Source organism: Ceratotherium simum, chromosome 19 (genome assembly GCF_057802395.1).
Source record: "Ceratotherium simum simum isolate JZ-2026a chromosome 19, ASM5780239v1, whole genome shotgun sequence".
Taxonomy (NCBI): domain Eukaryota; kingdom Metazoa; phylum Chordata; class Mammalia; order Perissodactyla; family Rhinocerotidae; genus Ceratotherium; species Ceratotherium simum.
The window spans coordinates 37,562,421-37,585,864 of NC_141918.1; the positions used below are offsets into that span (position 1 = coordinate 37,562,421).

The window sequence follows — 23,444 nt, forward strand, 5'->3', positions numbered from 1 at the left end:
GTTTTCCATTATAAGTCACTCTATGTTACTGTAATATTTTTTTACCATGTACATGTATTACTGTGGTTGAAGCATTTTTTTTAAATGTACTGATAGCAAAAAGCCGTGGATGGATACTGTGGCCTCTCTCTCCCCACCCCCAAATCTAGAAGATACACTGTAATTCTTCATGCCTGAAGTCGTCTCACTTCCCTTCCCTTCCTGCTTACCACTTCTAAACTTTCTATGTCCTGCTCTTATACTTGGCTAGCGTAGAGTGTTTTTGCTTTCCAGCCTAGTGTCAGCCTATGTCAGACTATGTTTTATATGATCAGTGGAGATTCTTAGTTATCTTGTTCATGGAAATGTCAAGATGGTAAATTTCCATAAAACAAAACAGACTCAGTGCATGATGCAGGTGAATGTTAGTAAGTGAAATAGTATATCTGCTGCTTAGAAAATGGCTTGCCTTATGCTAGGATTTTATACCAAGATTTTACTATAAAAATCATGCAGAAGAGGATAATATTGATTGTCCAATACATTGGAAATATGGAAGCACTATTTTATTTCCTTTATATTTCTATTAAGTTTACCCTAAATTTGTATTAAATTAACATTTTTATCTGTTAAAGAGGTAGTGGTAGTGAACTAGATTAACTTGGACGTGAAGAGATTGTGACAAAATCATCCCTAAAATATTCCTGTTTAAGAATAGTTCATGTCAGGGATGCTGACAGTAATCCAAATATCCTATCTTTAGATAGGACCACATCTGAAATTATTATTTTGATATTTCCCTGTCCCGTCCCCCAAATGGACCTAATCAGGGGTTAGAGAAATGGCTACTAGAACGTCTTCCAAATTTCTGGTTGAAGAAAGCACATCTTTAGAAAACAGGACTCTGTTGTTAATCAGCCAAGTGTATTCATTGACTGAGATTGTAAGTCTAGGTAGATTTAGATAAACAATAGCAAATAATAGTGGTTAAGGAAATTTGATGTGCACAGAGCAGACTCTGGCCTCTTGGATGGGGATTAAAGACCAAAGAGAAGTTCTTTTCTAGAAGTAACTTTAGGAACTACTGGAAAGAGTTGTTTTGAACCATAATTTGGGAAGGGGGGAGATGGAGATGGGGAGAGATTCCCCACTCTCTAACCATATTTGATATCAAGCATTTTGGTCACTTGTTCATTCATCTTCCATCTGCCCAGTATTTGAACACCTACTGTAAGACTGTGGTTGGTAGTGTGAGGATGTTAAGGGGCTAAACTTGACGTTTATTTATCCCTGTGGTCTCCTGACCTCACACCATCTCCAGAAGTCAGATTGTATCATAATAGAACAGTTTTCCTTCCCTTGCCAATCATATATTTCATAAGCATCTGACTTCCTTTATGGCTTAGACCTCAAAGTACCCAGCATCAACTTTCAGGAATTACATTTTTAACTGATAGATTATTTGTATTTTCCAAATAACATTTGTTACTTCCTCAATGTAAATCAAATTCTTTAATTTTTTTGATATTTTTGCATTGCTCTAACAACAACAACAACGAAAACCAATAGGGAAGAGTCTGGTTAATCAGAATTTAAGCCTCTTGTACTTAATAGTAGTTAAATATTTCCTAATGTACTTAATATTTTCTTATATTAACTATTTTTCTAATGTTAAATGTTTTCCCCAAATTGTAAATCAAGCCATTATTGGCAATTAGTCTGATTTAGAAAACACAGTTTTCTGTTGTCAATAGGTATTTCTTTTACTAGCACAAAGAAATGATATCAACTAGAAAAACATTGAAAATGTTTGGATGTTATTTTCTCAAATTATGTAAAACTATATCAAACTTGACAAATTTTGTCAAACTTCAGTATGTAGAAGCTTGAGATCAGAGGGACAGAAGGAGTAGCTTTATTACACCAAACAAAATAGCATTTTTATCCCTGTCTGCTGTGACGTTTTATGAGGATTTCGCTGTTGTTGCTGACTTTCTGGGTAGGACATGTTTGCTGCCTCTTAATTGTGCAATGTCAGGGGTGCTGGCTCAGTCTCTCCACCTTTCCCTCTTCCACTTGTGCAGGCTCGTGAATGCTGGTTTTAGCAAATATTCACATGGTGCTTTACCATGAGCCAGGCACCATTCTTCATGAGGCTACGAGGAGATACTTCCTTTTCTACCCCTCTCCTGCCCAGATGTTGGAGGTACCCTCAAATGGAGTAGCCTTGTTTTCTCCAGGGTCCTGTCTAGTATCACCTGATCAGCTCTTTTTACTTTCATTTCTGAAAGGCAGACCTGGTGTCTAGTGGGTCCTCCTCACTCTCCTATTTGTTAGAGCCGCAGCCTGAGAGCCAGGGGGTCATGGGAAGCAGAGTCTCTTCTACTTCCTGTAGGGCAGAGCACCTTCTGGTCTCCTGTCCACTCTTGCCTCCTTTCTCCATTTTTAGTCTGCATGGTGTCCTCCTCACCTTCGCTGTCTGCTGCTTCCCGTCTAGGGCCTGAATAGGCACGAGCCTTCAAGGGCATCCGGGCACTGATCTGCTTTGGCTACTTAGATATGTAGATGTCAGGTTTATCCTAAACCACAGTTTGTGGACACCATTCCCCTTACCGGGGTCCATATAAGATTTATAACTGAGCTTTTTACAAAGCCCACAAAAAGGCTTTGATTGCCTGCTAGCTCTCTGGTTTCCATCTTGTCTGATTTGAAAAGCTAACCAGAATTGAGTTCTTAGAAAATACTGGGTAGAATAACTCTCAACGTTCTTGACCTCTTACCTCTGGCACCCTAGTCTTCAGAACAAGCAACCAGGTGTAATGGTTAATAATAATTTTAATGGCTGTGATGAGGATAAAAGACAGTAAAACACAGTGATAAAGTTACTTGAGTTTTGAAGGTAGAGTATTAGAAATTCAAATACCGCCTCTACTACTTTCCACTTGTTGAGCGTTGGCCAATTGGCACAATTATTTTTAAATTCCACATATGAAAATAAACCTGGTGATGGTACTTATCTCATAGACTAGTTATGAGGATTCAGTGAGATAATGTGTAAAGCTCTTTGCACAGGGCCTGAGGCTTAGAAAACACTAAGTAAAAATTGGTTTTTTATTGGAGCTACCATTGACAAGCAATTACTGTGTACCAGACATTACAGTGCATTGAGTGCTTTTACATACACATGTCTACATCATCAGGAGCTCCCCAAATGGGATCACCCCAAATTATACTGCCCCTGTAAGATCTCTGTATTTTTCCGTAGAGGGCAATGGCGGTTTATGGCCCAAGGCATACCTAGCTTTGCTCAGAAAATGTCCTTCAGAGACTTGTTAGTACCAAGAGTGAGCAAGCTTTTTCTAAAGCCTCCGAGAGACCCTGGTAAACAAAAGGGTTTTTTCTTCTGTCAGACTGCTGAGTGGTCACTGACTACATCAACAAACAGGGATTCAGTCACTTAGTTCCTCTCCAAATTGAAGTCACTGAGCAGTGAACAACAGTTTCTGGGTAACAGCCATCTACTTACTAAGGTTCACCAATTCATTGGCAGATTTTCCAAGCCATCTTACTGTTCTGTACAACTTGTTCCTGAAACAGAAGACAGGAGATAGCATGGCCAGTAAATGATGGAGTACGTGGAGATATGCCTTCCCTTTTCAGGCTGATTACATGTAACTCTGCTCATCCTTGGGGGAAATTATTGCTCTCTTTATGCCCTCCTTGACTCAGGCAACTCATTTTAAAGAGCACCCCTTCATCTATTTGGCCCATACATAAGAACCAGGGGAGTCTCTTTTATCTGATTGTAAGCCACGTTCCTTAACCAAAATGGGAGCTTTTTCTTCTAATAGGCTAACTCCTGAGGTCACAGAATCATACAGAATCTTCGGTGATTGTCCCTCATAGCCACCAACAGGAAAATAATTCAGCAAGAATAGAAACAGCATAAAATTGGTTGAAGTTCTTTGGTCTCTGGCTATAGGGTCTTTCAACGTGCGCACTCATTTTGAGCTGAATAATTCTTTGTTGTGGGAGCTGTTCTGTTCATGTTTGGCTACATCCTTGGCCTCGATCCACTAGATGCCAGTAGCAGCACACCCCCTCCCCAACAAAAATGTCTCCAGAGGAAGAGGGGAATGAAATTGCCCCCTATTGAGAACCACTGCTATAACATAATTAAAGATCTCTTTCCATAGAAGACAAAATCCCCAGTTGCTTCTTCTAGATAGATAGGAGAGTCTCTCAGATATGCCTGCTAAATCTTCCCTCCTGAAAAGATGGTCTTCTGGAAACGCCTGTTTCTTTTTTCCTTTTTCCTACTAGTTTCCTACACATCCAAAAGTGTCCTCATCCAAAAGACATCAAGTAGTGGAAAGGACACTGAACTTCTTCAGAAGACTGAATTTTATCCCAGCACTGCCATTATTAACCTTGATTTTTGAGCAAATCTCTTAACTACTCTGAACCCTAGTTGACCCATCTCTCAAAGAGGTTGTGGGTATGAGAGAAGTCTTTGTGTATGAAAGAACCTTTAAAAACCAAAAAGCACTCAGATCTTGGCACCCAGATCATTCTCCAATAAAATGAACCAGAGCTCTTTGGAGAAATGTCTGACTCTAGGACTAGGGCAGGCAATATACAAGATGAGCCTGGAGCATCTTGTAGTGCCAGAAAGTAGGGAAGTGCTCAAAAAAACAAACATACATAATGATGGGGTATGTCAAAGGGACACAGGAGTTAAATAATAGAGCTCCCAGTGGCCGAAGCTAGAACAATTTTAAGAACAAAATAAATAAAGTAGTATTAGATTATAACCCAAAGACCCGAAGTATAAAATAAATATCAGTGAGGCATATTGATATAAATAAATGATTGAACAAATAAATAACAGGGAGAAGAGGCTACTTCACTATGCAAAAGAATTCCAAATAATTTTTGCAAATACTTTACCCTCAGGGAGGTGGAACATAACTCCCCACTCCTTAATTGTGGGCTGTGCACGGTGACTTCCTTCCAAAGAGGTCTATGGGAAGGGGAGAAAAGACTAACGTTAGAGTGGAGAAACCTGACAGGCACTGCCTCAGCCAGGTGATCAAGGTCAACATCAACAGTGATAAGTCACGTTGAGAGTATGTACCCTCGGTATGATGCGGGGAGAATGACACCTAACCTCTCTGTTCTTCCTCCTAAAAACCCATAACCCCAGGCTCACCATGAAAAACATCACACAAATCCCAGTTGAGGGGTGTTCTACAAAATACCTGACCAGTAATCCTCAAAACTGTCAAGGTCATCAAAAACAAGGAAAGTCTGAGAAACTGTTACAGCCAAGAGGAGCCTAAGGAGACATGACCACTAAATGTAATATGGTATCCTGGATGGGATCCTGGAACAGAAAAGGGACATTAGGTAAAAACTAAGGAAATATGAATAAAATGTGGACTTTAGTTAATAATAAAGTATCAGTATTGGTTCATTAATTGTGACAAATGTATCATAATCTTATAAGGTTTATAATAAGGGAAACTGAGCATGTGGTATATGGGAATTCTCTGTACTATCTTTGCAGTTTTTCTGTAAATCTAAAATTAAGGTTAAAGGTTTATATTTAAAAAACATAGCTAAATAAAGTTAAGGCACTATTATAAGTAATGGTTGTTTTATCCAGGAGGATATCATCGAGCACTAGTATATGATTTCCTTAATTTTAAAAGTCTATTCATGGGGTCTCTCCCCAGCATCATTCTCTCAGTGATGTTTAGTGTCCTTATCAATCATACTTCATCTCTCCTCCCACTAGCTTGGAGCTGTAAGTTCAGATTTCCAACTAAAGAGGCCAAAGGGTATCACATGACAGTCTTCGCCTTGTTGGCATAAGTCCTGTGGCAGACCAGGTTTACTTTCTCTTATGAGGAAAATCCACATGTGCCCCCTACTTCCCTCACCTGGTCAGAGGTACAGCTGCCTTTACAGCTCACAGGTGCTTTCTTCTAACCAAGGTCTAGAAGGTTCCCTGTTGGGTTTCTGTGTTCTCAGTGGGGAATGGAAAAAAGTGAGGAGGTACTATAAAGCACCCATTTACAGTTGTGGGGTAAAACAGACCTGCCTAGCAGGTAATGCAGCTGGATGTGTGCAGAACAGGAATGGAAGATGGGGAGATCCTTCAGAATGGTAAAACCTTGGAGGGACAATATATTACAGGATAAAAAAGTTTAATGTGGGTATCTAGTTCCTCTATGATACTCTCACCGTTCTGGCTTTAGCCATGATACTTAACTATATAATTGAAGGTTATGCCACCATCTTTATTTCAGTGAACTGTATTGTTTATTTATTCTGGGTGTATAGCACTGTATAAAAGTATGTATTTGAGAGGCCAGCCCGGTGGCGTAGCCGTTAAGTTTGCATGGTCTACTTTGGTAGCCTGGGTTTGCAGGTTCAGATCCCAGGCTCGGACCTACACATCGCTCATCAAGCCATGCTGTGGCAGGCATCCCGCATATAAAAAATAGAGGAAGATGGGCACAGATGTTAGCTCAAGGCCAGTCTTCCTCAGTACAAAGAGAAGATTGGCAACAGATGTTAGCTCAGGGCTAATCTTCCTCACACACGCACAAAAAAGTATGTATTTGAACACAGTACATTATAGAAACTGAATTCAGAATCACTCCATTATATAGAGAACAATGTTCTATAATCTCTTAGTGATAATAAATTAACCAACCAGGTTTCCCTAATATGACCAGTTACTTATATGAATCACCTCAGTAATGCTTCTCAGTTCTGAGGACCTCAGTGAACTGAGCGTTTGCCCTAGTCAAGTTTACTGATGATACCAAACATTTTGTTTAACATAAAAATAATAACATAAACAACATGTGCTTAACCTCTCTCATCATTTGCCGTCCATTCCACCCATGAAGTAGGGAAGGGAACGTGGCCTCCCTCTGACTGGTGAGGACAGGGACACACGGCTGAATGCAGGTGTACAGCCTGAGCCACCTGATTCTGGGCTGTTTCCCCTGCTAGCCCACACTGCAGCCTTGGCATGGTTTCATGATTATAATTATTACTTCTACTTTTTAAAATGCTCTATTTCTGGACCAAATCATGTTTGCTTGTTATTTTGATCCAGATGCCACACTGGAGTTTTATGCAGCCATGGCTGATAATTTTAGGAATCGTGGACTGAAGTTAACCTAGAGGAGTGCTAACCCATAGAACTTCCTCAGTGATGAAATGTTCTAAGTCTGTGCTGTCCAGTGTGGTGGCCACTAGCCACGTGTGGCTGTCGAGCACTTGAAATGTGGCTAGGGTGTTGCAGGAACTGACTTTTAAATTTTAGTTAATTTTAGTTAATTTCACCTTAGCCACGTGTGGCTACTAACCGCCATATTAGACAGCACGAGTCTAGACGGTGCATTATGGTGCAGGTTCCTCTTGTAGGTTAGCTCTCCGCATTGCTTGTGCACACTTGACCGTTCTTTTAGAGAAGAATTATTTTTTGAGAACATTTTTTTTCTTATACTTAGGATATTTGGAATATATAAATATTGGCAGAACGAAGTTCCTTCTAAATTTTGACCCACTTAAATTTAAAGCTGTGAGACCTAAATCAACACTAAAACATAAGATTCACTGAGTTTAGTTCACCATATTCTTTTCGGGGAAATGAGAGGGTATTCCCATGTGTTCTTGGTTCGACCTTTAAGAGTCTGAACCTTTAGAAAATTATTATTGGCAAGAGGTTTATTTCTTTAATTCTAAAAACAAAGGGCTATTTTTCTTTTGCAGATACAGATGTGTTATTTGATGCCTGCAAAGTTCAATGACTGTTTAAATCAGGATTGAATGATATTTACAGAGCCAGAAAAATCCAGTCATATGATGTTTCCATTAGGCTAAGAATGGAATTCTGAGATTATAGTCTGGGAAAAGGGGAACCGTGGTTTATAAATGCATAATGCATTGCAGATAAACATTAAAATATTTTTTAAATGACAGCTGTTTCGTTACTACTGTTGCTAAATTGGACAAGTAAATTCAGAAGCTCTGTGGAGGAACTCAGAAAGAGTGACAGTTCTTAATTACTTAACAGTTCCTTGACTGGAAAATCTCAAGGAGTGAGGAAATTATAAAGGTAACAAATATTACTGGGAGTAATTTAGAAATGCCAAAAAAAAATCAGGGGTGCTATCTCATAAGAAACTTTTTCTTCTTCTATGACTTTTGACTTCTTAATACAAATGCTTTTTAATTAAGTTTAATAGAGAGCTTTCTCCCAGATTATGATGTTAGAAAAACACTTCTTATGCTGGGACACAGGAAATAGTGAAGTTAATCTAAAATGTTATTTAATGCAAATTTGAACAAACCAGATTACCAAATGCTTGTTTTTCTATACTGAATGAACAGTCTTATAGTGTTGTGTTACATGAATTCTCTTTTGATGTGACTCTTTGATTTCTGATTTAGCACTTGTTTCTACTCGATTTCTTGGATTCTTTTTTGTTTTTGAGGAAGATTGGCCCTGGGCTAACATCTGTTGCCAACCTTCCTCTTTTTCTTTTTTCTCCCCAACGCGCCAGTACATAGTTGTATATCATAGTTGTAGAGTTGTAGTTCTTCTATGTGGGATGCTGCCTCAGCATGGCTTGATAAGTGGTGAGTAGGTCTGCGCCCAGGATCCAAACTGGCTAACTCCGGGCCACTGAAGTGGAACGCACGAATTGAACCGCTGCGCCACCGGGCCAGCCTCCTGGATTCATTTTTATGGGCATGAAAATATTGTGTCAGTTCTTTATAATTACTTTTGTTAAATACTGTTAAATATGAACATATTTTCAGCCAATAGAACATTGCCAGTCCCCCAGAGGCCCTCCTCATGATCACTTCCAGCCACTGACCCTTGCCTGGAGGGACATGTAACACCGTAGATTAATTTTGTCTGATTTTTAACTTTATATAAGTGGCATTAGACAGTATGTATTTTCTTATGTCTAGCTTCTTTTCCTCAACACTATATTTCTTTAATTCATCTCTGTTGTTGAATGCAACAGTAATTCATTCATTTTCATTACTGTACAGTGTATCATTATATGACTGTACCACAATTTATCCATTCTGCAGTTGATAGACATTTGAATTAATTTAATTTGGGGACTATTACAAATAATGCTTCATGAACATCATTTGCATGTGTTTTGTGTACCTATTTACATGTTCCTTTTAGATCTATACCTAGAAGTAGAATTATCGCATTATAGGGTGTGTGTGTGTGTGTTCAGTTTTAGTAGATACTGCCAAACAGTTTTCCAAAGTACTTGTACAGTGTAGGAAAGTTCCAGATACTTTATATTCTCAATGTCCTCACCAATACTTGATATTGTCAGGTTTTGTTTTTTTTTTTTTTGGCCATTCGATATCTGTAGTGTTAATCATAATTGGGCTTTTAGAGAAAGCCTGTGGGAACTATCTAGCTTAACAGTTTTAGGCCAGAGATATCCCTACACACACGCACACACACACACTCAGTGATCATCAAAAGTACCCAACTTTCCCTAGACCATCCAAAAAATACCTTGAGGACTCTGGCCTTTGATTCAGTTTACTTTGGGCAGTATGCTTTGCAGTTTGGTCCTACAGTGAAACAGCTGGGTAAGGGAGAGAAGGATGCACTGCTGTGAGCCTGAAGGCTTTTGGCAGGGTGAAAAATACTTGAGGAGTGAATAATACTGGAATTTGCCAAGTGCTCTCAAAGTATGTTTGGTGAATTTTTATAATAAAATAATTTGACATAAATAGCTCTCAATTGACCCAGTTGAATTCAACAAACATTTTCTTGATGAGTGTTTCATTCCCAACCTTGTATGTTGTGGAAATATAAAAGGAATGAAAGATGGTGACTAACAATGATACAAAAAGATGCTCTACTGTATTAGTAGTCAGAGGAATGCAAGGTAAAATAACGAGATGCCCATTTTTCACCTAGCGGATTGGCGAAAATTAAGTCTGATAATATGTGCTAAGGAGGGTGTGGGATAGGGGTACACACATACATGCTGCTGAAATGTTACAATCATTCTGGAAGGACACTCAGTGTATCTTTTAAAATTAGAAATGTGCATATGCAATGACCCAGAAGTCTCATTTGTAGGTATAAGCCCTAGAGAAATACTCACATGTCCACAAGGAATCATACACACTGATGTTTATCCCAGAATTTGTAGTAATGAAAAAACTCATCAATGAAGGATTGGCATAGTCATCTGTGATATATTTGTTACCGAGCCAGGTTTGTTTTTGCCTGTTGCCCTGGAAAGCCAAACACCAAGATGACGAGATTGCAGCAGAGAGAGAGTTTAATCACAAGGCAGCCAAGTGAGGAAACGGGAGAACGAGTCTCAAATCTGCCTCCCCAAAAGTGGAAATTCAGGGATATTTAAGGGGTAGGGGGCAGGGTGGTCTGAAATGTGGAGATAGATGATTGGAGGAGAGGTGAGGTAGTTGATAATCTGCGCAAGCATAGTCAAACTTCATGGACGCATGTTCACAAAATGGTGGCATTAGCATCATCTGAGGGTGGAGTTTTTAGCCTCTTGACATCAGAAGGTCACTTATCGGGCATCTGCATGGGCCCAGTTGATGGGTTGCTGGTCTCAACTGGCCTGGACTGGACAAGGGGGTCCTAATTCCTGAAAAACACCTCAAACACCCATTACCATGGCGACCCAGGCGCCAGGGAGATGTTATCTATAGGAACCTAATGGGAGTCAGATAGCATATTGCCTAAACAGCACAGTTAACAATGGGCGGGTAAATAGCTAAAAGCTACAATCAGTAATTGCAAAAAAGAAAAAAAAAGCTTTAATTACTAGCTACCTAATCATCAATGGCTAACTGCTTACCAGTTTCATATTCATACACTGAATTACATGCCCTGGTGAGAAAGAGTGAAGCATCTCCAGAATGTAAGTTCTGTAAGGGCAGGAACCTTGCTTTTTTTTTTCTGTGTCTCCAACAAACAGAACAATGCATGGCAGGTAGTAAATGCTCAGTGATTATTAGTCAAATGCATCTGTTAAGTACATGGCTATCTCCAAATCGTGTTGAGTAAACAAAGCAAATTGCAGAAAATGTGTACCACAAAATACATATGCGTGTGTGTGAGTCCATAAAGACTTATTGGAAACATGTACACCAAAATGTGAAATACAGATGTGTGTTTGTACATCTACAAAAACTCATCTGGAAAGGTATACACCAAAATGACAACAATGATACCCTCAAGAGTAGACAAAGGGAAGGGACCAGAATTTGGGAATAGTATTCAGAGAAGACTTCAGACTTTTCTGCATTGTTTCCAATTTGGACAAGAATAATGTTTTCTTGTATTACTTGAGTAATTACAAGATAATTTGAAAATGACATTTTAGTATGAGAAGATAATTTCCTTGCTTTCTGGCAGGGGGAAATGTACTGGGTGAGGAGCTTCTCGCTCTGGAGCCCCATAGCCTCCACACAGCTGTTCAGAGTGCCCAGGCTTGCTGGATTTCCTTTCCCACAGAGAATTCCTTGGATATGTGGAATAAATTGAAAAAAAGCTGTCCAGCGATTCTGCATATTTCTTAGGAAGAAACCAGCTATTTGTGTGTTTCCATCTTTGTTCTGATGTTGTATTTGAAGGATACGTAAAAAGTGTTTATTTTCGCTAATTGCATTCACATAGCTTTACAAAAAGCCTTTAACATACCTTAATAAAGGAGATAAAACAATAAAGTTAAAGAAGTAGACAATAAGGAATATAGAATGAAAGGATCAGGAGACGAGGATTTTCATTCTATCATGCTTTTCTTCTCATTGTGTGATGATGGGCGAGTCCACCTCTCTAGGCGTCATTTTCATATCTGCACAGTGAGGAGATGGGATGTTGTGGTCCCCCAGGTCTGCTCAGTGCTCTGTGAGAAACGATACATAATGGAGCAATGGGCCATCCAACCGTTTGTGACAAAAAGAGGGACTGCCCTGCCTTCCTGTCAGTAGAACTTTTTGGGTTTTTTCAAAATATGTTTTGAAGTAAGTGCCTTTTTAATAAAAGAAACCTTGCATTTTGGACCTATGCAGGGCAATTCCATGATGCAATGTGGCCCATAGCGTTTCACAGTTGATTAACTGCCTATACTTAAGCCAGGGTAGCTGACACAGTGTTTACTAGGTGCCAAGCTCTGTGCTAAGCATTTCACATACATTATTGCATTTAATCCACACAAAACCTCATGGAGTAGATTCTGTTACCATCATCATTTCACAGGTAAGCCAACAGAGTGTCTGAATGACAAAGACATTTACCCAAATAAATTGTACAACCGAGACTTGAATCAGGACTTTCCGATTTGGATCCGTGCCACCCAGGAGCACCCAGGACCGCATCCTGTAATGTGCTTACATATCTGTGTCTGCTCCATGAAGAACTGCTTTCTCCTTTGAAGCTTTTTCAGTAGGAGTGGAATAGCCACTCTCCTTACATCAATAGTAACAGCCATTACTTAATGAAGTCAGCTGCAAATCGTGAATTCCTTTCTCCCTTCCCTCCTGCTCTGCTTTATAATGACTTAATTTGCTGGCACAAGACATTTAGATTAAACTCCTTTTGAAGTTTTAAATGGAGTTCTTATCTGGAAAGAAAAACATTTTCTTTGCCATAGTTTTCAGATAAATTGAACTGTAATTGGTCATCTGTGAGGTCTAGTGCAATTTCCTTTTCATTCACATTTTTCTTCGAGTACACATAGCTCATTTCGTGTTTATTGCTAACATTTGCCAAACACTGTGAGTAAAATATTTGCCTCATTTAAATTGAATTTTAAATGTTTTCTTCTTGATTATTGAGTAATTCCAGGCTTTCGGGTTCTCTGGATTTATGTTGACAGCTCCTTTCCTTTCAAAAGGAAATAGTCTGATTACTTATGTCATAGGCTTTCATAAATTTTTTGCTAGGTCAAAAGAAAGTCAGAATATAACTTTCCATCTGTAAATAGTTTAATTTTTACAATGTTGTTTCATTCGAGTCCTCTTGGAACATGTAGGGTCGCTGCCTTAATAACTAGAACTGTTTTCTGCTTATAGAAGATTCATTGTGCTTTATTCTGAAAGATTGAAGATATACACTAAATATACACCAACATTCAAATTTGCACTACTGCCCCTGAGACCTTTAGCCTTGAGATTCCACTTAATTAAAATTTACAATAAGTGGGCCTGATTTAGATTGAGCAGAAATAAAATTTAGTTTTGATGACAGAATAAATGGTTTATTAAGCCGCATAATACCATGTACTCACTAAGATTTCAAATGAGTATATTTAACCTCCTTAAGAGGTTTTAATTTACATTACCTTTATTGAATGTGTTCTGTGTCCAGAATCTAATCACAGTAGTGCTAATCACTATAGTGTCACAAAGGAAATTGCTTTTATGAAGTTTAAGTGGAAGATAAAAGTCTATTTTGCAATTAATGAACTGTATAGAAAAATATATGAACAAGAGTTGGAGTATGTAAACTGCTCATATAGTATAGTATTTATAGTATGTATAGTATATATAATATTAGGCATATTTAAAAGAGAGAAAACTAGAAAAAGTGGGAATTAAGCTGACTCCTAAAAAGCAAGGTGGAATTTAGAAAAGCAGAGAAGGAATTGGTTTTGAGGCTTAAAGTTGATGGTGGGCTGGGCTGAACAGCAAACATTCTGAGGAAAGGCATTGCTGTAGGAACAAATAAGTCCTATTGTCTAGTCAATAAGAACAACCTTTGCCTCCCATTCCCGGTTCTCGTGGACCCTCAGCCCCAGACCTTCCCCAAGTTCATGCTCTATACCTTTTCTTCTGCTGTTCTCTCGGCTGCGCTGTCCTTCCTCCCCGTCATGGCCTACTGAAATGTCTCTCGCTGACCAAGGCCCAATCCAAATCTCACCTTCTCTTGAATCCTCACCTTATCTGCCTGAGAAGTAGTCATTTTTTCCCCAGTAGCTCTACCACGATGGTTGTGTGCCTAGCCTGGCATTCTTCACTACATTTCGGTTACAGTTGTCTCCTCAACATTGAGGCCTTCTTGCAGATAAAAACCACGTGTCATCTTGATATCCTCAGTGCCGACAAAGGACATAGTGCCTGACCCCAAGTAGGCACTCAGTAAATGGACTGTGTGTTTTAGAGACTGGTGGGAAAAAATATTTCTCCACCTACATTTCCTGTTAACATCAACAGAGTCTACAGTTATAGAAGTAAAAGTTTTGTTTTTTATTGTAGACTTAATGTGTCCTAAAGAGAGAAAACAGAAAAATATCTTTGTTTACAAACCTTTAATAATAAATATATATGTAAAGACTGAGTTCTTAACATTATTTTTTAGATTTTTCATGTTAACTCAGCATAGTTGTTTTTTGGCTTTAAAAGTCTTTTATATTTAAGTGTTTAAAAAGTACATATGAGGGGGCCAGCCCCGTGGCCTAGTGGTTAAGTTCGGCATGTTCCGCTTCAGTGGCCCAGGTTCGCAGGTTCAGATCCCGGGCATGGACCTACACCACTTGTCAATCATGCTGTGGTGGCGTCCCACATACAAAATAGAATAAGATTGGCATGGATGGTAGCTCAGGGCTAATCTTCCTCAAGCAAAAAAAAGAGGAAGATTGGCAGCAGATGTTAGTTCAGGGCAAATCTTCCTCAGGAAAAAAAAATACATATGATTGTCATCTTAATATGACTATATGTTTGTTAGTTCAGAAAAATACCCAAGATATATATATGTAGATATATAGATATGTGTAAACTTGTATTAGTTAAATTGGAAGTAGGCAGAGTGAAAGAGGTGAAGGGAATCAGGCCAGAGAAGAAAAAAGAGAGACTGAGAAGGTTAAAAGTCCTGCCTAGAGTAGAATATTCTCGGGAAACCAGCCAGACCTAGCAGTATTCACTGTGGAACCTTTCCTGCCAGGTTCCCACTGTTTTCTACCTGAGACCCTTCCCACTCCTGCAGAGGCTGCAGGCTGTATTAGGTACTAAGGCTTGTGCCCCCAGGCTTTCTCTGTGCCTCATGACAGATTATCATAGGAGGAGGATTGGATTCCCATAACGGATCGATTTTAGTTATTTATCATTTGGGAGCTGAATTTAGCATCGTGTTTATATACTAAAATGCTGTCTTGGCATTCTGTTAGGCTACGTACTCCAGAAGGAAAACCAGGTTAGAAGAAACACAGTGAAAGTCGATTCCAGGTTTTTTGTTTGTTAAAGAATTGTTAAATAATTGAGCGCTTGAGTCCTCAGTGAGAGGCAGGTTTCTTTGAGACATTTATAGTAGATGAACCCTGATGTCTAGCTCATGACTCCTTTGTTCCTGTTGTTTCTTTGTGTGCCTCAAGGCTAGAGAAGTCAACTATAATTTTTTAAAAAAGGAATAAGCATTGGCACATTTCTGAGCCTGCTTTGCCCCAATCTATCCCATTTTAGTTCTCTTAATTTTTTCCAGCTTCTGTCTTCTAGAGGAGATGCAGGGTTTCAAGTCAGGATAATCAGCGGGCTGACTTCCTCTGGTGAAAACAAAACCCCCCAAGGTGGTTTTGTGCCTGGCAAATACATTTAAAAACTATTTGAGATGAAACTTACAGTGATCCCTTTGAAGGTGGCCCCTGAAACTTGTCCCAGGTTTTACCTGCAGGCATCTTAAATTCACTGTACAAGGAAAAGATTCCTGTGTCTTGTGTAGCTAATTTATAAGGCTGCGTTTAGGCCATAGTGCCTTTATTCATCCCAAGCTACAAGCTCTTTAGGTCCTTCTGATGATGTCATCATGTGCATTTCTTGGATCTTTCTACTTCCTCTGACATTAACCAGGGAAAATATCACCAGCTGTTAGCCGTCAGCCCTGGGCTTGCAGTGTTTTGCTGTGGTCCCTGCTGCTGCTCTGTCAACAAGCAGACCAAAGAGCCTGAAAACATTTTATTCAGATGTGGAAAATAAAGTGGACCAGAATCATAAAGGCAGTGGCAGAGGCAGATTTAGATTTGATTTAACAAACTGGCAGAGTAAAGAGAAGCCTCTTCTGGCTCAGTAGAATAGACTGTTAGAGGAGCCAGGCCAGAGAATAATTGAGGGGCACATGCCTCGTGTTGGGGGTCCACTGTGATGAAAAACGATATAAAGGGATTTATATTGTCTTTCAGAAAGCAGTTTCATCACAAATGATTTTCTAATATTCATTCTGCTGAGAGACTGCAGACTAACCTTTTAAGCCAAATATCTCAAATTAATGATTTCATTAATTATTGTTGGCACTTTCTAATACTGAGTTATAATTATTTGTTGTTTATTGTTACAGTCCTATAGTTATGAAATACTATATTTATATCACGAATCAGCAAACTTTTTCTTCAAGGACCAGATAATAAAGATTATAGGCTTTATGTAGATACCTATATAACCGTTTTAAAACGTGAAAACCTTTCTTAGCTTGCAGGCTGTGGTTTGCCAACATCCCTGGTCTTTATGATCACGTGGTACATCTTGTGTGGTAGCTCTCCCCTCACACACACTTATTTCTACAATTATTAATGCTCTGCTCTTTGCCTGTCATTGAGAATGTAAGTATGAATGTAAAGGCAGTTCCTTTCCTAAAAGATCTCATAGTCTCAGGAGAAAGAAAAATACATAAACACACTTATTACAGATGTTTATTATTGTGTGGTGTGATGAATGTTGTCACTGATGTCCAGAGGCAGCGTGACTGGGTGAGGAGGGCTCCACAGAGAATGTAATCTTGTGACAAGCCACAAACGTTCCTAGGCAGCAGAGGGAAGACTGCGTTCCAGGAAGGGAGATAGTATTTATTCCTTAATGTAAGACATTCATTCTGGTTTTTTCCTATTTCAGTGTAAGATCTCAGCTCCCAGATAATAGCATAGATAACATCACCTCAGTGACTACAAAGAACTTCTATAGAAATTCTGAGGAACAGCACATTATGCAATAATTACAGAGCAAGACAGGTAAACCATTTAAAAGGGCTTGACTTCTGCTTCTTCTGAACACATTATTTTTCTTTAACAGACACTGATCACCAGATGAGTTAAATCTGAAACACACAGATTTAGACATGTCACCAATGAGGTTTCGTACCTCGTGTACATGATGAGGTTAGGTAAGGTTTAGTGGACTAGGATTCTTGAGTACTCTATTCCATTCCCAAGTTTGTTACAAACTGTAATTTTGAGCAAAGTCTGTGCTCTCTACCAATTCATCTTTAACAAGACAGGGTTGAAGAAGATGATTTCTAAGCCCCCTTCCAGTTCTAGATGCTGTGACTATAATTAGATAGAACCCACACTGATAAATACTTCTTACCTCTGCAGAAATCTAATTTGATTTTTCAAAATTTCAAATTCTCACTTATTTGAATTCCAGTCAACCCCAAAGCTCCTGAACTGTGAGACTATGTAATAGTGTACCATATGCAAAAAAAAAAAAGAGTCAGGATTTATGGTGTCCCTGAAGTTATTATGTGGACCCAAGTGCCATATCACTGGAGAGGCAATATTGCACAGGCTCTGAAAGCAGGCTGGTTGCATTCAAATCCTGGCTCTGCCACATTCTAGCTCTGTGATTTTGGGCAAGTTCCTTAGCCTCGCTGTATCTCAGTTTCCTTAACTGCCAAATAGGAAATAATATAGGACCCATCTCACAGGGTTCTTGTAAGGATTAAATACGTTAATAATCGTAAAGGTCTTAGAATTACGTTTGGTAAAAATAAGCACTCAAAGTATGTCACTTATCATTATAAGATAATTGTAAATAATTCATTTATAAAATTTGATATTAAATCCAAACCATTAACTGTTTTAAAATAACTGTTAATGCCACAGGAAACTGCTCAAATATGATGCAGAACAAAAACCCAGGTAAAAGTCTCTATGTGGTAAGCTTAAAATTCCCATATAGTTACTTAAAAATAGAAAACATAGTGGCAAGAATCACACCAAAATATTGGTATATTTGGTAGCTACTCTGAAAAGATAGCCCCTAAAGAATTATGCCTCCCAGAATTTACACCCGTCTGTTTTCTTCTCCTTGAAAATGAGGTGGCCCCATATAATCAGTAAAATACAGCAGAAGTGACACTATATAAGACTTCTAAGGCTAGGTCATCAGAATCCTTGCTCTCGGGGAAGCCCACTGCCATTTAAGAAGTCCAACTATGCTGACACCGGCACGCTCTGGGGAAGCCCAAGCTAGCCAAGTGCAGAGATGTTTCACCAGCCCGCACTGTTTCAGCCATTCCAGCCCAGGTGCCAGACAGTGAGTGAAGAAGCCCTTAGGTGATTCCAGACCCAGTGACGTCTGACTGACACGCCCCAAGTGAGACCCGTCCAGCTGAACTCAGTCAGCCCTGAGATCTGTGAGATGTGTGTGTTCCGAGAGCCTATGATATACAGTGAGGCAGGCAGAATATACAGAGAGCTCGAGTTCTAGTTCTTACATCGTAGAACAATAATTCTTAATCCCAGCTGTACGTTAAAATTACATGGAGAGCTTTAAAAAATGCCAATGTCGTCACCACAGCCCAGACCAATTAAATCAGAATCTTTGGGGTGGGGCACGGATACAGAGATAGAAGTCAAATACTGTTAAAATGTAAGTTTTATAAATTATGTTTTTCAATACATTATATACTTCATTTCCCAGTTCTTATTTGTTGTCCTTTTCCAAGATTATATATAGCATATAGATTTTCACTTTACTCAATCTAGATATTCTAGATTTCTTTACTTACAAATACAGTCATATTAGATTAGAAACAAACCATATAGGGACCAAAAACAAATCTGTTTTCGTATTAAATTTCAGTTTCGTCTTTTGCCCTCTAGAAAGAAATAAAAGAAATTTAGAACATACTTTATCTGTTGTTTATTTCTTTCATCCTTCAAAAAATATTTCAATATCTCTTGGCCAAAAAAAATTATATATGTTTCAGAAAATTAGTTTTATGGTCTCTTACAGCAAATACATGTAAACAATTCATAGCTGAACATTTTAGCTGTTCACTAGCATTATCTTCTGTAACTTCTAAAAAGGTTGTAAATGTTTCAGTCTCTCCTAAGTTCTGTTCTGCAATGGAAATAACAACAGACCTTAAGTGGAGGCTGATGGTAGAGCTGTTAGCATCCCGGCATCTCTAATTCCCTGCGACAACAGCTTTGAAAACTCCAACCACAAATCACACAAACAGTAGTGATACAGTTAACAAGAAAAAGGCTTACTCTGTGATGGTAGAAATAGTGATGTGGCACAATTGTCTGTTAAACTAAAAAAGTATTTTTAATATTCAAGTTGTACTTGTACAAGTAAACTTGTACAAGTTTAGGGACCACAAGAGGTCCCTAAATCCTGAATCGTGTTTAATAAATACAGGCCATTTTATGTGCATAGCAGACTGTTGCAACACTTTGCTGTTATTTTCTTGACTTTGTATTAACCAATCTTTTACTATAGGAGAGCTAAACTTTTATTCTTTAGAATTAAGTTTTTAAAAATTTTACTTGTAATCCCGTCTGGATGCAGAAAATACCAGCATCTAAGGATATAAGAGGGGGGGAAAGGCCAGGAAAATGAGTGCCATAAAGTGAGTGAAATAGAATTCCTTTGAGGTTAAGTGAAAACACAGGCTACTTTGTGAGTTGAGAACAAACAAGACCATTCCTTTCTTTCCACGGTAGGTCTAAATTCTCTGTCTTGTCCAGTCAATGTTAATCTATCAGTATCATAGTATAATTAAACATGATCCTTTTTTTCAGTAGGAGTAAAAAAAATGGAAGGTACTTTAGATAGGATGACTTTGATAGGACCATTTTTTGTCATTCACAGTTATGTTATATGTTACAAATCACATTATTACTTTGAGTATAAAGAAACATAAGTGTTCCTGTGTCTGCCCCGGGTCGCCTGCTCCGTGCCAAACAGAAAGTTATACTCCCTACCTTTAGGAGTTTACAGTCTCTTTGCAGAGACAATTTAATTGACGATTATAATTCAGTGTAGTATGTTTAACATAACTTTTCCTTTGGTTCAGTAGCTTGATTTATTTCAAGAAAAAGATGAATGTATATTATAGACAACCATACTGTATTATAAACTTCAAAATTGCTAAGAGACTAGATCTTAATTGTTCCCACCACAAAAAAGAAATGATAATTATGTGACATGATAGAGGTGTTAGCTAATGCTGCGGTGGAAATCATATTGCAATATATAAATGTTGCAGATCAACACATTGTACTGCTTAAACTTGCACATTATATGTCAATTATATCTCAGTCAAAACAAATTTTAAAAAAGATGAATATTTATGTAATTATATCTCCTCTTCCTTTAATAATTTGAGGTTAAAAGGGGACAATAATATTTTCCCCAACAACAGTCAGTGACCTATTATAGTAAGAGTAACTCATAATCTGCCATTGAGTATCTATTTGTACAGAGTTTGTCTTTTTTAGTTTCTTCATTTCAATCTGGCTTGTGAACAAAGCAAGGACACCCCCATCAGTACCTCTGAGAGTAATTGTCGCCAAGTAAACTATAATGTTTGCACTCTTTTGCATTAGGCTTATTAAGAAATACTAATAAAATTAATATAGGCAAGGATTTTAAAATACGGTATTTAAATGTATATGCTTTATTTTTTTTATTCGTTTGGAAATAGAACAGTAACGTTTTAATAGTAATTTATATTTTGATCACTAGATGGCACTAAACACATATAGCTAAGGAAAAAATAGCCTTTTTCTCAAGTTTCTGAATGCAGAAGCTTAAGTATATAAATGTGTTCAGCGATATAGACTATAAATCTTCTGTTATCCAGCCCATAAAACTATTGCTACAAAATCTTTGCTTTTCTGGAAAAATAATCTCACACATGACTCCTTTAGATATAATAAATTCTGAGAGAGACACAGCCTCTGCTAGTACTTTGATAGTCACTCATCAAACTGTTGTATTCTTAGCTACTTAATTGTGTTTTCTCTTTCTTAAATTAGCCCTATCTTACTAGTACCTTCTTTTCCCTGAAAAACAGAGATATATTTTAATTTTATTAAGGGCTGTTAACATAGCTTCTGGGATATTGAGAGATCCTAGAAGTTTACACACCAGTGTCCCCGTAGGGCAAAATACAAGAACAACAACTTTATTTTTGTTCTTGGTCTTCTCATGTCTGAATATTATTCTCAAAGTGTAACATATTCTTTCTTGATTAAGTTATTTTTTGGTCTGGTTGTGATGAATTCTTGCAGTGTATTATTTTCTGAATAGAGATGCTCTGTGCTGCAAATAATAGATATCCTTAATGTTTAAGCTATTATTTTTTCTTTTTCTTTCTTTTTTTTTTGTGAGGAAGACTGCCCTGAGCTAACATCTGATGCCAATCTTCCTCTTTTTCCTGAGGAAGATTGGCCCTGGGCTAACATCCGTGTCCATCTTCCTCTACTTTATATGGGATGCCGCCACAGAATGGCTTGACAAGCCGTTTGTTGGTGCGCACCCGGGATCTGAACCTGCGAACCCCGGGCCGCCGAAGCGGAGTGCGCACACTTAACCACCGCACCACCGGGCCGGCCCCTTAAGCTATTATTAAATTGAGTTATTTCACATGACCAGATGTCCAGAGTTTGGGTGGGATTTCCAGGGGTGGTTATTTCAGTATCTTGATCAGAGACTCAATGATGTTGTCAGAGACCCAGATTACTTTCAGATTTCCACTTGGCCATCCCTGGTATGTCAGACTTGTGCTTTGTGTTGAAGATAGCTGCTGCAGTTCTAGCTAGAACATATAGTGATAGCAAAGTTCAGAATAGAAGAAGGGACGTGTCCCACTATGTAGATTTCTTCTTATCAGCTTCTTATCAGTGGTATACATAACTCCAGAGACCCCCAGCAGAGTTCTCCTCAAGTCTCATTGGCCATGCCTGGGTCTCCTGCACCTTCCTAAACAAGTCACTGGCCAGGGGAAGGAATTAACCATGATAGGGTAGACCGATAGAGACCAATGCCCTTCCTGAGCACCCAGCCCCTCAGAGGAGGATAAAACCTTGAACGAAATCAGAGAACTCTCTGACAGAGAAGAGGGGCAGTAGATTGTGCCAGCAGACAACAGTGTTTGCTACCATTTCTGGTTTTGTTTTTGTTTTCTTAATTAATTAATCTATTTTTTGAGGAATATTGGCCTTGAGCTAACATCCGTTGCCAGTTTTCCTCTGTTTTGTACGTGGGACGCTGCCACAGCATGGCTTAATGAGCGATGTGTAGGTCCACACCAAGAGCCCGTGAACCCTGGGCTGCCGAAGCAGAGCACGCGAACTTAACCACTACACCACCAGGCCAGCCCCTATTTTGTTTTTTTTTAGCTAGAGACTCTTCTTTCCTGTCCTGATATTCTTGAAATCTCACTTTCATTTCTGTCATGTCAAGTGCTTGCCACGGTGCAGAGTTGCAGAGTTCATCCTTTGGTACAAGCTCTTTCACCTATTGTTTTGTTTATGCACGTGTCCTTCTCCTTGCAGTTAAAGAAAGTGAGAACTTGGGGTCTGTTTATCTGCTGATTAGTGCTGTCTTTCCCAGAGAGCAGTATCGCTAATGCTTTATGAGTCTAGAAGCATTTCAACCAAATCTGCAATGGTCTGCTGAGGACCCACAACTTTCACAGCACCATGTCAAGCACTGTGGGTGCATCTGACCAGGACTTCTGGGAATGTTGCCGCTTTCTGCCTTGGAGCTCAGCCTGACCCCTTGGACTCTTAACGACCTGAAGAACAGAGCCAGCAGTCCCAGCTCACTGATTCAAGTCCTTCGCTTTTCACTGTCACCTGCAGTGCTTTCTGGCCGTTTCTGGCTTGTTTTTCCATTTGGCATCTCGGCGCCTCTCAGAGGCTGTAACAGACAGGCTCTTCTAGTCTGAGTTCCATCTGACACAACACTGCTGTGACTCTGAGGAACCCAGCTCCCTTCTCAACATCTTCATGCCAAATACGTATTCCTGGTGCATTATCTGAATATTTGTTTGTTATCTGTATTTAGCAAATGTTTGTTGAATGATTGAAAGAATATTTACTAATTGACATTTTTTTTTTTTTTGTGAGGAAGATCAGCCCTGAGCTAACATCCGTGCTAATCCTCCTCTTTCTTTTTTTCCCCAAAGCCCTAGTAGATAGCTGTATGTCATAGCTGCACATCCTTCTTGTTGCTGTACGTGGGACGCGGCCTCAGCATGGCCGGAGAAGCGGTGCGTCCGTGCGCGCCTGGGATCTGAACCCGGGCCGCCAGTAGCGGAGCGCACGCACTTAACCACCAAGCCACGGGGCCGGCACTTAATTGACATTTTTAATGCAGTAAGGTTTTCTCTGATTTGAAAATGCTCATTATAT

General features: G+C 39.0%; 1 protein-coding gene across 3 annotated transcripts in view; it reads left to right on the top strand.

Moving 5' to 3' along the window:
- The window catches only part of NT5DC1 (5'-nucleotidase domain containing 1), a 135,924-nt gene that overhangs the window by 85,987 nt on the left and 26,493 nt on the right, over positions 1–23,444 (top strand). The window lies entirely within an intron of this gene.